Source organism: Rhipicephalus sanguineus, chromosome 5 (genome assembly GCF_013339695.2).
Source record: "Rhipicephalus sanguineus isolate Rsan-2018 chromosome 5, BIME_Rsan_1.4, whole genome shotgun sequence".
Taxonomy (NCBI): domain Eukaryota; kingdom Metazoa; phylum Arthropoda; class Arachnida; order Ixodida; family Ixodidae; genus Rhipicephalus; species Rhipicephalus sanguineus.
The window spans coordinates 172,926,288-172,938,810 of NC_051180.1; the positions used below are offsets into that span (position 1 = coordinate 172,926,288).

The following is a 12,523-nucleotide window of genomic DNA, read 5'->3' on the forward strand; positions in this document are numbered from 1 at the left end:
AGAATTGAACCATTTGGTCCTTCAGAGTTGATTACAAAAGACAACACTGAAGTTTTTAAGGAATGGTGAGTCACTCTGAATGCTTTAGTCTTTCACATTTATATTCATTCAAGCTTATTGGAACCAGCGCCTTTCGTGTCGTGCATTCGATATTATCCAATGGATCGTTTTATCCTAGCACAGCCGTTTTATTCTAGCACGGCCAAGTATTAGGTATTGTTACAACTGCCACTGGCAAAATCATATGAGCGCGGTAAAACTGAAGGCTCGTTCATAACGATGTACTAAAATGTGAAAATGTCAGTTGGTATCATTAAGTAACGGATATCAATTTGGCAATACATGGCAGCTTGAGAGATTCTGCGCACAGGTAAACTATCCTTGGGGAGTGTTTTCGAACCACTTTCGCGTCGTACAAACACGCACGCCTATATATATATATATATATATATATATATATATATATATATATATATATATTATAAAGATGTTTATTGGCGGACAGATAAAGTCAAGGCGGGGCCGACTCTCTGCACGAGTTGCGTTCTCTCCGAAGAGGGCAACCCACTAGAAGGGGCTGGAGAGGACGACCCACTTCACAGTTCCAAAGCTTCGCTACGATTACTGCGGGTGCGAAAAGGGAGCCGCCTGGTGACCTAACAACTTGTCGTAATGAGCGGGCCATGGTAGGCCTTGTGACGATCCACGTTTACAATGTCGCGCCCTCGACGGCGCATCTCCGAGGACAGATCGATGGGCCCGATCAGGTAGATTACAGGGGATGTGCGTTCAACGACACGGTAGGGGGCTTCGTACTCGGGCAGTAGTTTTGAAGAAAGGCCAGGTGCAGTGGTAGGCATCGAGAGCCATACGAGCGCCCCAGGGAAGAAAGTCGGCTCAGAAGTGATTCTGACACCGCTAATGCTCCTCTACCGCTTTTGGCCATGCGTAGTGAAGGTCTTGGCAAGTTCGCGACACTCTTCAGCAAGTCGGGCGGTAGCAGAAATCGGCGCAAACTCAGACCGATCCGGCTTGTATGGAAGGATTGAGTCGATTGCGGGCGAGGGGTGCCTGCCATACAATAAGAAAAAGGGAGAAAAACCAGTGGTGCTCTGAGCGGCGGTATTGTAGACGTAGGTGACGAAGGGCAGAATGGCATCCCAACTGGTGTGATCGGCGGTGACGTACATCGAGATCATGTCGCCGAGCGTACGGTTAAAGCGTTCGGTGAGGCCATTCGTCAGCGGGCGGTAAGCAGTAGTTTTGCGGTGTGCAACGTTGCACTCTTTTAGAATGGCTTCGACGACTTCCGACTAGAAGACACAGCCTCGATCACTGAGCAGCTCCTGAGGTGGGCCGTGACGTAGCATGAATCGGTGGAGCAGGAAGGAGGCCGTGTCTTCTTGTCGTGTCTTCTCACCTTCTCGCTGGGTCGCTGCATCAAACACAACTTCACAGCAGACGGTCCGCGGAATCGCCTTTTTTTGCCGCAAATAATGCGCGGTCCGAGTGCCGTGCATTTTCACCCATGAAGTTATTTTCGCGGCTAAAGACTAGAAGCATCCGGGGATAGCGCGGCGGCCACGGGCGCAAAGCCACGGCGATGTCGATCTTCCCTGCGGAAGGGGGTCGCGGGGACCTTTTGGTAGGCAATGGCGGTGGAGCCCTGCAGCCCAGCAGCAGCAGCAGATGGGCTCGGCCATGGCGTACAAGACGCTGGGCATGACCTCAGCCATCAGCACTGCCCCACCCAAGCCCAGCGACCTGCAGCGCACCGATAAACTGTAGGAGACCCTGCGACAGTTCGGCCCGTTCGAGTCCGAGGAGGAGCTGGCGCACAGGATGTATGAGCTGTCAAAGATCAACCAGCCTGTGAAGAAGTGGATCTATGAAGTCAGTACTAAGAAGAATATGCCGCCGAGCGTGGCTGAGAACGTGGGTGGCAAGATCTACACGTTTGGGTCGTACCGTCTCGGAGTGCACACGAAGGGGGCCGATATCGATACCTTGTGCATGGCACCACGGCATGTTCACCTCTTTGTGGAGCTGCTCGATCAACAGGACGAGGTCAGGGACCTCCGGGCTGTTGAAGAGGCCTTTGTACCTGTCATCAAAACGACATTTCATGGAATTGAGCGGGACATGCTGTTTGCTCGATTAGCCCTGAAGGACATTCCGGAAGACCAGGACCTGCGTGACGTCAACATCCTCAAGAATCTGGACCAGAAGTGTGTGCGCAGTCTCAACGGCTGTCGCGTGACGGACGAGATCGTGCACCTGGTGCCCACCCGGGAGACATTTCGGCTGGCGCTGCGTGCAATCAAGCTGTGGGCCAAGCGTCACGGGGTGTACTCCAACGTGCTGGGCTACCTGGGTGGCGTGTCGTGGGCTATGCTGGTGGCGCGGACCTGCAAGCTTCACCCGAACAGTTCCGGCTGGGTTTCCCCCTGTGGGACCCTTGGGTGAATGTGGCTCCTTTATATATATATATATATATATATATATATATATATATATATATATATATATATATATATATATATATATTAAAGGAGGTTTATTGGGCCTAGAGTTCATCTTTGGTCGGATAATGCACCGAGCATAGTCCGCTAGCGCGAGGCTCTCCTGCACCCTCGATGCTGCTGCTTCTGCGCCGGAGTACTTCTACGTTACAATGGCCCCGGGAAAAAAGGAGCCATCCTGGCGACTTGGTCATCTGCAGGGACCGTAGAATCATGCTAGGGCTTGAATGTCTGGACGTGCACAACCTCGCGATTACGATGCCACAGGTCAGACGGCGGCGTGAGAGGTTCAATAAGATAGTTGACTGGAGAAGTCTGTTCGAGAACGCGGTATGGCCCATCGTACTTGGGAAGAAATTTAGAAGAGAGCCCTGGTGTGCGATGTGGCACAGACAGCCACACAAGGGCAGCTGGGAGAAAAACGGGAGTCGAGTGCTGGGTATCATGGATGGCTTTTTGGCGGTTCTAGTTATCTGAGGTAAACTGGCGGGCCAGCTGGCGACATTCTTCTGTGTGTATGGCGGATTCCAAGATCGGTGGGCACTCGGACGCGTCCGGTCGATAGGGCAGATTGGTGTCAATGGTGTGGAAAGGGCGGCCGCCATAAACGAGATAAAAAGGGGAGAAACCAGTTGTAGCTTGCGTCGCGGTATTGTAGGCGTACGTAACGAATGGAAGAACTAGGTCCCAATTCGAGTGATAAGGAGTGACGTACAGAGCGAGCATGTCAACAAGAGTGCGATTAAAGCGCTCTGTAGTACGATTTGGTCTGCGGATGGTAAGCGGTGCATGTGCGGTGTACAATATCACATTCAGCGAGCAATTTTTCGACGACCTCTGATAAGAAGACGCGGCCACGGCAGCTGAGAAGTTCTTGATGACCTCCATGACGCAGCACAAAACGGTGCAGTATGAAAGAGGCGACCTCTTGTGCTGTGGCAGTTTGAAGAGCAGCACTCTCGGTATAGCGTGTTAAGTGGTCGACTGCAACTATTATCCACCTGTTGCCGGTAGGAGTCAATGGAAGCGGCCCATAGATATCTATACCGACCCTATCTAAGGGTCGGGAAGGGCATGACAAAGGTAGTAGCTCACCAGCGGAATGTGCGGTGGAGATTTTCGGCGCTGACATTCACGGCAAGAGCGCACGAAGTTGCGGACGAAAGTAAACGACGATTGTCACAATTATCTCGGGGCTGCTTGCAATATTGCATCGGATCGGGAGAGAGTGAGACGGTCACGAGAGACCGTGATACCACGGCAAAACCCAAGTTTATAACGAGTAAAAAGACAACATAAAAAAGCGTTATTGGCACTGAACAATTCAAAAAAGAAACTATATACATTTACAAAATCTGACTTCACGCCCAGAACTGAAACTAGCTAAACAATGCGTTTTAGCTAGGCTTAGATACGTCTCTTCACCTCAGTCTGGCCACTATGGGCCTTGCGGTGCTAGAATGTTCTTACAGTTCGTCGCGACGACTCGATGTTCCCGTCGCGTCAATCTCTCGTCGAGACGGTCGCCGACGTCCTCAGTAGGCCCCCAAGTTCATCGTCGGTTGCCTTCGTCCAGCCTGCCGCTTGCTCTCGTCGCGTGTGTCCCCAGTAGTCTTCACCGTCCTCGGTCAGTCGAGGTTAGGCATAACTAGGCCTTGGTCCCTTGCTTAAGGACTCCACAGGTGACGGGCGCCTCCTTGGCTGAACTGTGATCTGCAGCCGTCCTGTCAAGAAGAGAAGGGCTGCTGGCGATCTCGGAACTGCCGTATTGAGGGGCGACAGGTCCGGGCTGCCTCGCTTGAAGCCTTCAAAGGTCGACGGCCACTCCCCGAGCCCTGCGTGCCGCCACCTCCAGAACAGAGTACCAGCCGCTTTCGCCGCGGGTGCGACGCTTGCTTCTTCCGCGATCTTCTCCGTCCGGCGCCCAACAGCACAGTGCCTCGATCATCCTTCGCCGTTCACCATCACGGCTCGGGTCGCATGCCATGAGCCCCTATCTGGCCAATCCTCTGCGTCGACGTGGCTGGTGCGCGTGCCATCGGGTGACTTTCTTCTTCTCGCGCACCGTCGCCGCGCTTCCATGTCCGGCACGCGCCTCGTGCACCTCCTTTACTCATCACAGCGATGTGGCGTTCGACTGCTAAGGCACGACCTAGCGATGTTTGTGCAACATCGAAAGAAGGGCGGTAGTGCTGAAGCATGGTAAGGAGCTCTGATCGCTGCGCAGGTGTCAAATCTTCGGCGATGAATGGTCGGAATACATTTGTATATGCTGGGTCAGGCGTGGAGACGACACGCAGTTCACAGAAGGCCGTCGCAGGCACCTCGTCGGGGACGGCGATGATTCGTGTGGAGTTGACCGTCTCGACGTGGCCGAGGCACTTGTGACAAAGCGATGATAGTGGCGATGAATGATGGTTGTAAATGGGCATTGTGGCGAAACCTGCGACAAGGTCAAGAGCAGCGAAGGGCAATGGAAATGCTCTTCGGGTAACGAAGATTTGAGAGGGCGTGAAGAAGACCGTCCCGTCGGATATGGCGCTGCACGAGACTGGTACGGCTGCCGAAGAGTACGGATGGATGTAGGTGTCGTCGTTGACGACAAGTTTAGCGGAAGATGGGTGGTTGAGGGAGGGTGTGTCATCGAGTGAGCAGAATTCGACTTCAGCACGAGCATAATCGATCACGGCGTTGTGACGCGACAGAAAGTCCCATCGTAAGATAATCGCATGGGAGCACGATGAAAGTACGATGAGCTCTATCGTTTACAGAACGTCCTGAATGGTCACATGCGCTGCACAGACTGCGGCCGGTTGAATGGGCTGAGCACTAGCAATACGAAGCGACAATCCGGGGAGAGGCCTCGTTACTTTACGAAGTGAGCGGCAAAATCGAGCATCGATAACAGAAACAGCAGCTCCGGTATCTATAAGAGCGACTGTAGCGACATCTTCGATGAATACATCAATAACATTAGCAGGAGGAGAATGAGGACTTGGGCAAACCGAAACTTGCGCAGTTCTTGCCTCAGGAACTGCGTCGTCTAGTTTCCCTCTTCGCTAGGTGCGGACCGTTGACGCATAGGGGAAGGCGAGCAGAGGCACGGAGATGGCGAGCGAAGATGTTCCAGCGTAGGGCGGCGATCAGACTGGTAGCGAGCTCGCGCTGGAGCAGAGGGAGCGTAATGCGCGTTTGAGTCTGGCGGGCAGTGCGGCTCTCGAGGGCTTTCATCCTTGCCTTGCACCCGGCGGCGGCAATACCTGGCGACGTGTCCGGGGTATCGACATGCGAAGCATATCGGGCGATTGTCGAGCGTGCGCCACAAGTTGGCTGTGGCATTGCTGGCCCAGCGGACCGGAGGTGGAGGATAGGTCACATGATGCTGGAAAGGAAGTACGGGTGCTTTTTGAGGGGGCATGGCAGCGACCACAGCGTATGTAAGTGGAGCAGCGAGAAGACTTTGCTCGCGGGCAGCTGGCAGCGCTTCAGCGACCTCTCCTTGAATGACGCCGCGGAGGGACGATGGCAGAGGTGTGGTAGAGTTGTGACAAAGGCTTTAATTTCGGCTATCAGCGACGCTTGGTCGTGGCCGTTGGTCAGGCTGTGCGTCGTGTGCGGGAGGTCGTCTCGTCACAGCTCTCTGCTTCCGCAATTCATCATAGCTCTGGCACAAGCTAATAACGTCATTAACTGTGGTCGGATTCTTCGCCAGGAGCATTTGGAAAGCGTCATCATCAATTCCTTTCATGATGTGCTTGATTTTTTCACTTTCCGTCATGGCAGCGTCGAAGCGTCTGCACAGGTCGACAACGTCTTCCATATAACTGGTGAACGTCTCACCCATGTCTTCTGCGCATGCGCCCAAACGCTGCTCGGCTCGCAGTTTTCGGACGGCGGGTCGGTCGAATACTGCCCTGATGGACGTTTCGAACTGCGGCCACGTTTGGACATCTCGCTCGTGGTTCCTGAACCAAAGATTGGCAACACCCGCGAGGTAGAACGATACGCGCGTTAACTTGTCCGCGTTGGTCCATTTGTTTAGAGCGGTCACCCGTTCGTAAGTCGAGAGCCAATCTTCAACGTCGTTGTCGTCTGTTCCGCCGAAGATTGGAGGCTCCCGCAGCGGAACACTGCCAGCGGAGGTGGCAGGTGGTGATGGAAGCGTCTGCTGGTTGGCGTCCGGCATAGTAGAAGGTAGCCTCCGAGAACGAAGATCCCGGATGGTAGAGGAAACCTTACGCAGTACCTCCACCAAATATAAAGGATATTTATTGGGCGTAGAGCTGATCGTTGGTTGTGTAATGCACCGAGCACAGTCCGCTAGCGCGAGGCTCTGCTGCACCCTCGTTACTGCTGCTTCTGCGCCGGAGTACTTCCTCTTCGTTACAATATATATAGTCAAGGAACGCCGTCGACGCTTCTCAGGGCATGGAAACCGCAAGCATGCCACCGCAGAAAGCACAGTTCGGGGACGGCGTCCAAGCCTCCCCGGCACCCGCACGTGCCGGCGCTACAAGCAGCATCCGGGAAGATGTCTAGGCCTCCTCGTCGACTCGACGGTAATGTACCAGTGCTTCTATTCGTCGGGTCGACCACGCTTCCATGATTCAGGACATCACCGCGTTAATTGCTGCGACAACCACATATTCCGCAACCACCGCCAATGGTTATCCGGGCGGCTCACCCGACGATGCGGCTGAGATCATCCGCGCTGCGAAGCGCATGTAAGAGCTTGGCGCCTTCGAACTGCAGGTACGCAACCGCCGTCCTAAGTGCCGGGACCCCCGTATTTCCTGCGGTCATTCCCCCGGGCTCATCGTGCTCCTCGCTCTTCTCTAAACCACGGTCGTCATGTGGCCGACATCCTTGCGGTCCAAGGAGCTGGACCGTTTTACGGTGAGAATGTTCGGATCCTCGCCGTGCATATTGCCATCAGTTGATCCATGGGAACTACCAGTGTTCCGGAGTTTCCAAGATGACGCCAATATATGTGTGTTTGCTATCAATGCGCTCGGCTCTCGCCTTGCTTGGCCGGAAAATCACAAATCGCTGCTGGCTATCGATCTCCTTCGCGATGCCGCTATGCCATGGCATGTCTACGAAGAAGTAAGACAGTGGTCCTGGTTTGAAGTAACACTTACCAGGTTAAGAAGAGGACACACATACAGCACACATGGATACCTTCTGTCTACTGTTGATACACTCACGTATGAAAATTGTGGTGAATCAGTTACGCAATTTTATATTTTATTCCACTGCAATGAATGACACGTTAATAAAAGAAAACACTTTCTATTAACCAACCGAAGGCAAATCCCACTACATCCATTTATGTTGCTGGGTAGGGAACCGCTGTTTAGGTACATGTCGTTGCTCGCGTTTTTCAGGATGTTAATAGCTTTCACGTTATATTTAGCACGACCTTTGAACAGAGCTTGCTGCTGTGGTAACTGTATTATAGAGCGCACCTGTTTTCCGGCATTTGGGCTCAAAAGCCTTGAGGAGGCAGTCGTGCTCACATCATAACAAAATAATTTTATTACCACAACCACATGCCACTCACTCTCACTATACACCTTTCACGTCACTCTCATGAGTCTAATACGTGTATGTTATACATGGCCTAGTGTGCGGAAGTTTAGGCATCTATACAGCCACTTAACACCATCATTGCTCACATCCGACTCTTGTGCTGGCGCTATTTCGTCATCAAATGACCCTCGCAGCATTAAAGACCATATATTGTGAGCGCAGCAAATCAGTGACTCTTATTTGTCATCTCGACATATCATCACCATCATTTGTGCAACTTCCTCATCTGTATATATCATCATCATTGTAGAACAGCTCGAGCTAGACTCGAATAAAGCGGTTCCTCATAAGTGGTGGACGGTGCTTTTCGATCCCCAAGTCCTCTCGCACGTTCTCGCTGGAGCTCCGCTCGGGTCGTCGCGTCATACCACCTGCCATGCCCACTCACGAAGATCCTGCGTCGTCCAACGCCGCCGCTCCAAACCAGCCTCCGCCACCCGCTCCAGCCTTCAACAGCCGGCAGCGTGATCCGCCAGTGTATTCTGGTCTATGCGGGGATGACGTCGAAGAATGGCTCCAAAACTACGACCTCGTCAGCGAATTGAACAGGTGGGACAACTCACAGAAGTTGCGGAACGTCCCCTTCTACCTTTCTGATGTCGCGAAAACCTGGTTTTGGAACCATCAACCAGATCTTCCCGACTGGGACACGTTCATTCAGCAGCTTCGTCATATTTTCGGTGTCCCCACACTTCGCGCTGAGGCAGCGAAGAAGAAGCTGGCTGAACACACTCAACTGCCCCGTGAACCATACACCTCGTACATTGAGGACGTTCTTGCAATGTGCAAGCGCGTAAACTCCGCCATGTCCCAGACCGACCAAATACGCCATATTATCAAAGGCATAAACACCATAGCCTTAACGCTCTTGCTACGCAGAATCCTGCCACCACCCAGGATGTCATCACCATTTGCCAGCGACTTGAGGAACTCCAGTCTCTTCGCCTTTGCTACGACACCTCGGACATTCGTCTTCCTGCGGCCCTCGACTTACGTACGCTGATCCGCGACATCGTTCTTGAAGAGCTTCACGGGCGTTACTCTTCCTGCGCTCCGGAATCTCCTCTACCTTCTGTTCCAAGCAACTTGCGGGACATCATTAGGCAAGAGATAGCGTCCGCGTCACGTCTAACGTGTTCCGACGGTCCCTGCTCCCGTCAGGTGCCAACGTACGCCGACGTTGCGGCGCTCCCGGCAGCCACCACCGTCTCAGTGCCTACACCAGGAGACCACGCATCTGTGGCTTCGTTGACACCGCCGATGCGTGTCCAGCAGTACTACACCACTCCGTGTCCTCCTCGACCCATCTGTTACTACTGTGGCTATCGAGGACACACCTCCCGAATTTGCCGAAGGCGACAACAGGACGAGCAACGCGGCTACGCTCCCGAGGAACGCCCAGGCATCCGTCCAACTACGAGCTATCAACGGACGCCCTACTACCGACCTTCTCTTCGCCGTTCACCCTCTCCTCCTTACTATGTTGATGTGCCTCTGAATTCCCGTGAGTATCGACGCAGGTCACCTTCTCCACGTCGCCGTTCAGTGTCGCCTCTGCGACCCGCCTCCCATGTCACGAACGCCCACTCGGAAAACTCCCCGATACAGTTTTAGGAGGGGAAACTGCACCCACCGGACAGCCACCAATTCCTCCAGAGCGCCCGTCGAACTTGTTAATCGTGTTAGTTGAAGGTGTGCGCGTCGAAGCTCTCGTGGACACTGGCGCTGCAATTTCCATTATTCGCGCTGACTTTTGTTCTCGCCTCCGAAAAGTGACCACGCCTTACTGCGGCCCATCTCTCCCTGCAGCGACGAACGCCGTCATTCGTCCACTCGCACAGTGTACGGTTCGTGTGTTTATAGATGGTATTCGTCACCACATTGTATTTGCGGTATTTCGTGAGTGCACCCATGAACTCATTTTGGGGTGGGATTTTTTGTCGTCAGCGTCCGCTTCCATATCTTGTCGTCAGCGCCTAATACATCTGAACGCCACAGATGACTCTCTCCCTCAGAACGAAGAGCGCATTGGCCTCGTCACCACTTCAGACTACGTTCTTTGGCCATCCAAGGAAGAAATTATCAGTGTCACTTCCAGCAACATTGTGGATGGCGACGTGCTCATTTTGCGTTACGGCCACACCCTATGTCGAGGTATTCTATGTCGAGGTATTCCTGGCCTTATTCGCTTCGCCGACGGGTCTGCCTTCGTTACTGCGTTAAATCACACACCTGATCCCTAGATGTTGCCCCGTGGATCAACAGTCACTTGCGCCGTTGACACTCATCCGGTTGCGATTGTTGCCCTTCCGACTGTTCTACCAGAGTCAAGCTCGCCGCCACTTCATGCCTCTTCCACACCTCTATCGGCAACCATAAGCCCCGACCTGACACCTGCCCAGAGTCAAGATTTGCTTGCCCTGTTGAATCGACACCGTTCTTTGTTCGACGTGAATTCGCCAGTCCTCAGCATGACTACCGCCGCTACTCATCGCATCCAGACTGACGGCTCCCGTATTATTCACCGGCGCCCACATCGGAGTGTATCTGGCAGAGCGCAAGATCATCGAGGAAAACGTGTCAGACATGCTTCGACGAAACACCATACGTCCTTCCTCGAGCCCCTGGTCTTCCCCAGTTGTTTTGGTACAGAAAAAAGACGGAACAGTGCGCTTTTGCGTCGATTACCATGCGCTGAACAAAATAACGCGCAAAGATGTTTACCCCCTGCCACGGATCGACGACGCACTGGATTCGTTACATGGCGCCGAGTATTTTTCTAGCCTTGATCTCCTATCCGGCTATTGGCAAATACCGATGTCCGAATCTGACAAAGAGATGACGGCTTTTTCCACCCCAGACGGGCTGTACAAATTTAATGTCATGCGTTTCGACCTACCCTGCACCTCAAAAGAAAGCTTAAAAGATTAAAGAAGAAGGGATCTCCAACAGAATCTGAAAGACAAGAAATATCTGTTTTAACCGTTAAACTACTGGGTGAAGTTTCGAAGGATCAGCAAAACTACCACAGTGTACAACTACCGCACTTCATCTCGACGTCCCCAGAAAAATTCTGGAGATTGATTTCCCCTTCATCACATTCTTCCACGGCTTTTGAAATGGAAGGCTCCTCACTCATGACAGCTCCAAGATCGCGAACTCCAAAGACAACAAGTTTTCACCAAGGACAACAAGTTACTGCCTGACATTAGTCTCTCTCTTCCGCCAATTCCAGACATCGTCATTAGCGAACAGGGAATACTCAACTTGCTCTTAAAAATAGACATAAAGAAATCCTGCGGTCCTGACGACATCCCAAATGAATTCTTAAAGCGGTATGCGGAGTGGATGGCAAAGTACCTTCACGTATTGTTTTCGAAATCCTTAGAGGAGGGCGAGGTTCCTAAAGATTGGAAAATAGCCAAGATTATACCACTACACAAAAGTGGGAAAAAAAGCTCCGTTAAAAATTACCGTCCCATATCATTAATCTCAACGTCTTGCAAGCTGATGGAACATATAATACACAAACACATTTCAGAATTTCTCGAGGAACAAAACTTCTTCACCAAAGGACAACATGGCTTTCGCAGGGGCTTTTCTACACAAACTCAATTAGTAGAAACTATACATGATTTTGCAGTATCTATTAACAACGGCAATCAAACTGACGCTATCTTTCTAGACTTTCGTAAAGCCTTCGACACTGTTTCTCATAACAAACTACTGTATAAATTAAATTCAGTACTTCAAAACCCTAAACTACTATCTAGGATTTCGTCATATATAACTGGTCGGCAACAAATTGTTTCTTTTAACCAACATTGTTCAGGTAGAGTTTCCGTGTCTTCTGGTGTCCCGCAGGGTTCGGTCCTTGGACCACTTTTCTTCCTTATTTTTATAAACGACATAGTTGATGGCATCCCGGTAAAAATTAAACTTTACGCCGATGACTGCATTCTGTACCGCGAGATCAAAACCACGACTGACCAACTGCTTCTAAATCAAGCTTTTGAAAAGGTTGTGTCATGGTGCGAGAGTTGGTAGATGTGTCTTAATCTTGAAAAAAACAGTAGCAATGAAAATTACAAGGAAACGCCTCTAACTTATTATTACGGCTACAACAACAATTACCTTACCGAGGTAACCGAATACAAATACTTAGGACTTTTGATAACGAGTGATCTCCGGTGGAATAAACACCTCGACCAAGTCACAGCTCACGCACAACGTAAACTATTTTTTCTTCGCAGAGCACTGAAACTATCCACCCCTACTGTGCGTCTCCTTGCGTATAAATCTGTTATTCTGCCCAGGTTAGACTATGCTGCCGTTATCTAGGACCCATATACTAAAACGAATATTGATAAATTAGAAATGATTAAAAAAATCACAGCATATCCACGGAG

The 12,523-nt window shown here is 51.6% G+C and overlaps 1 pseudogene; it reads left to right on the forward strand.

Moving 5' to 3' along the window:
• The first annotated feature begins 1,485 nt into the window (after positions 1-1,485).
• Positions 1,486-2,466, forward strand: LOC119395105 (poly(A) polymerase type 3-like; annotated as a pseudogene).
• The last annotated feature ends 10,057 nt before the right edge of the window (positions 2,467-12,523 follow it).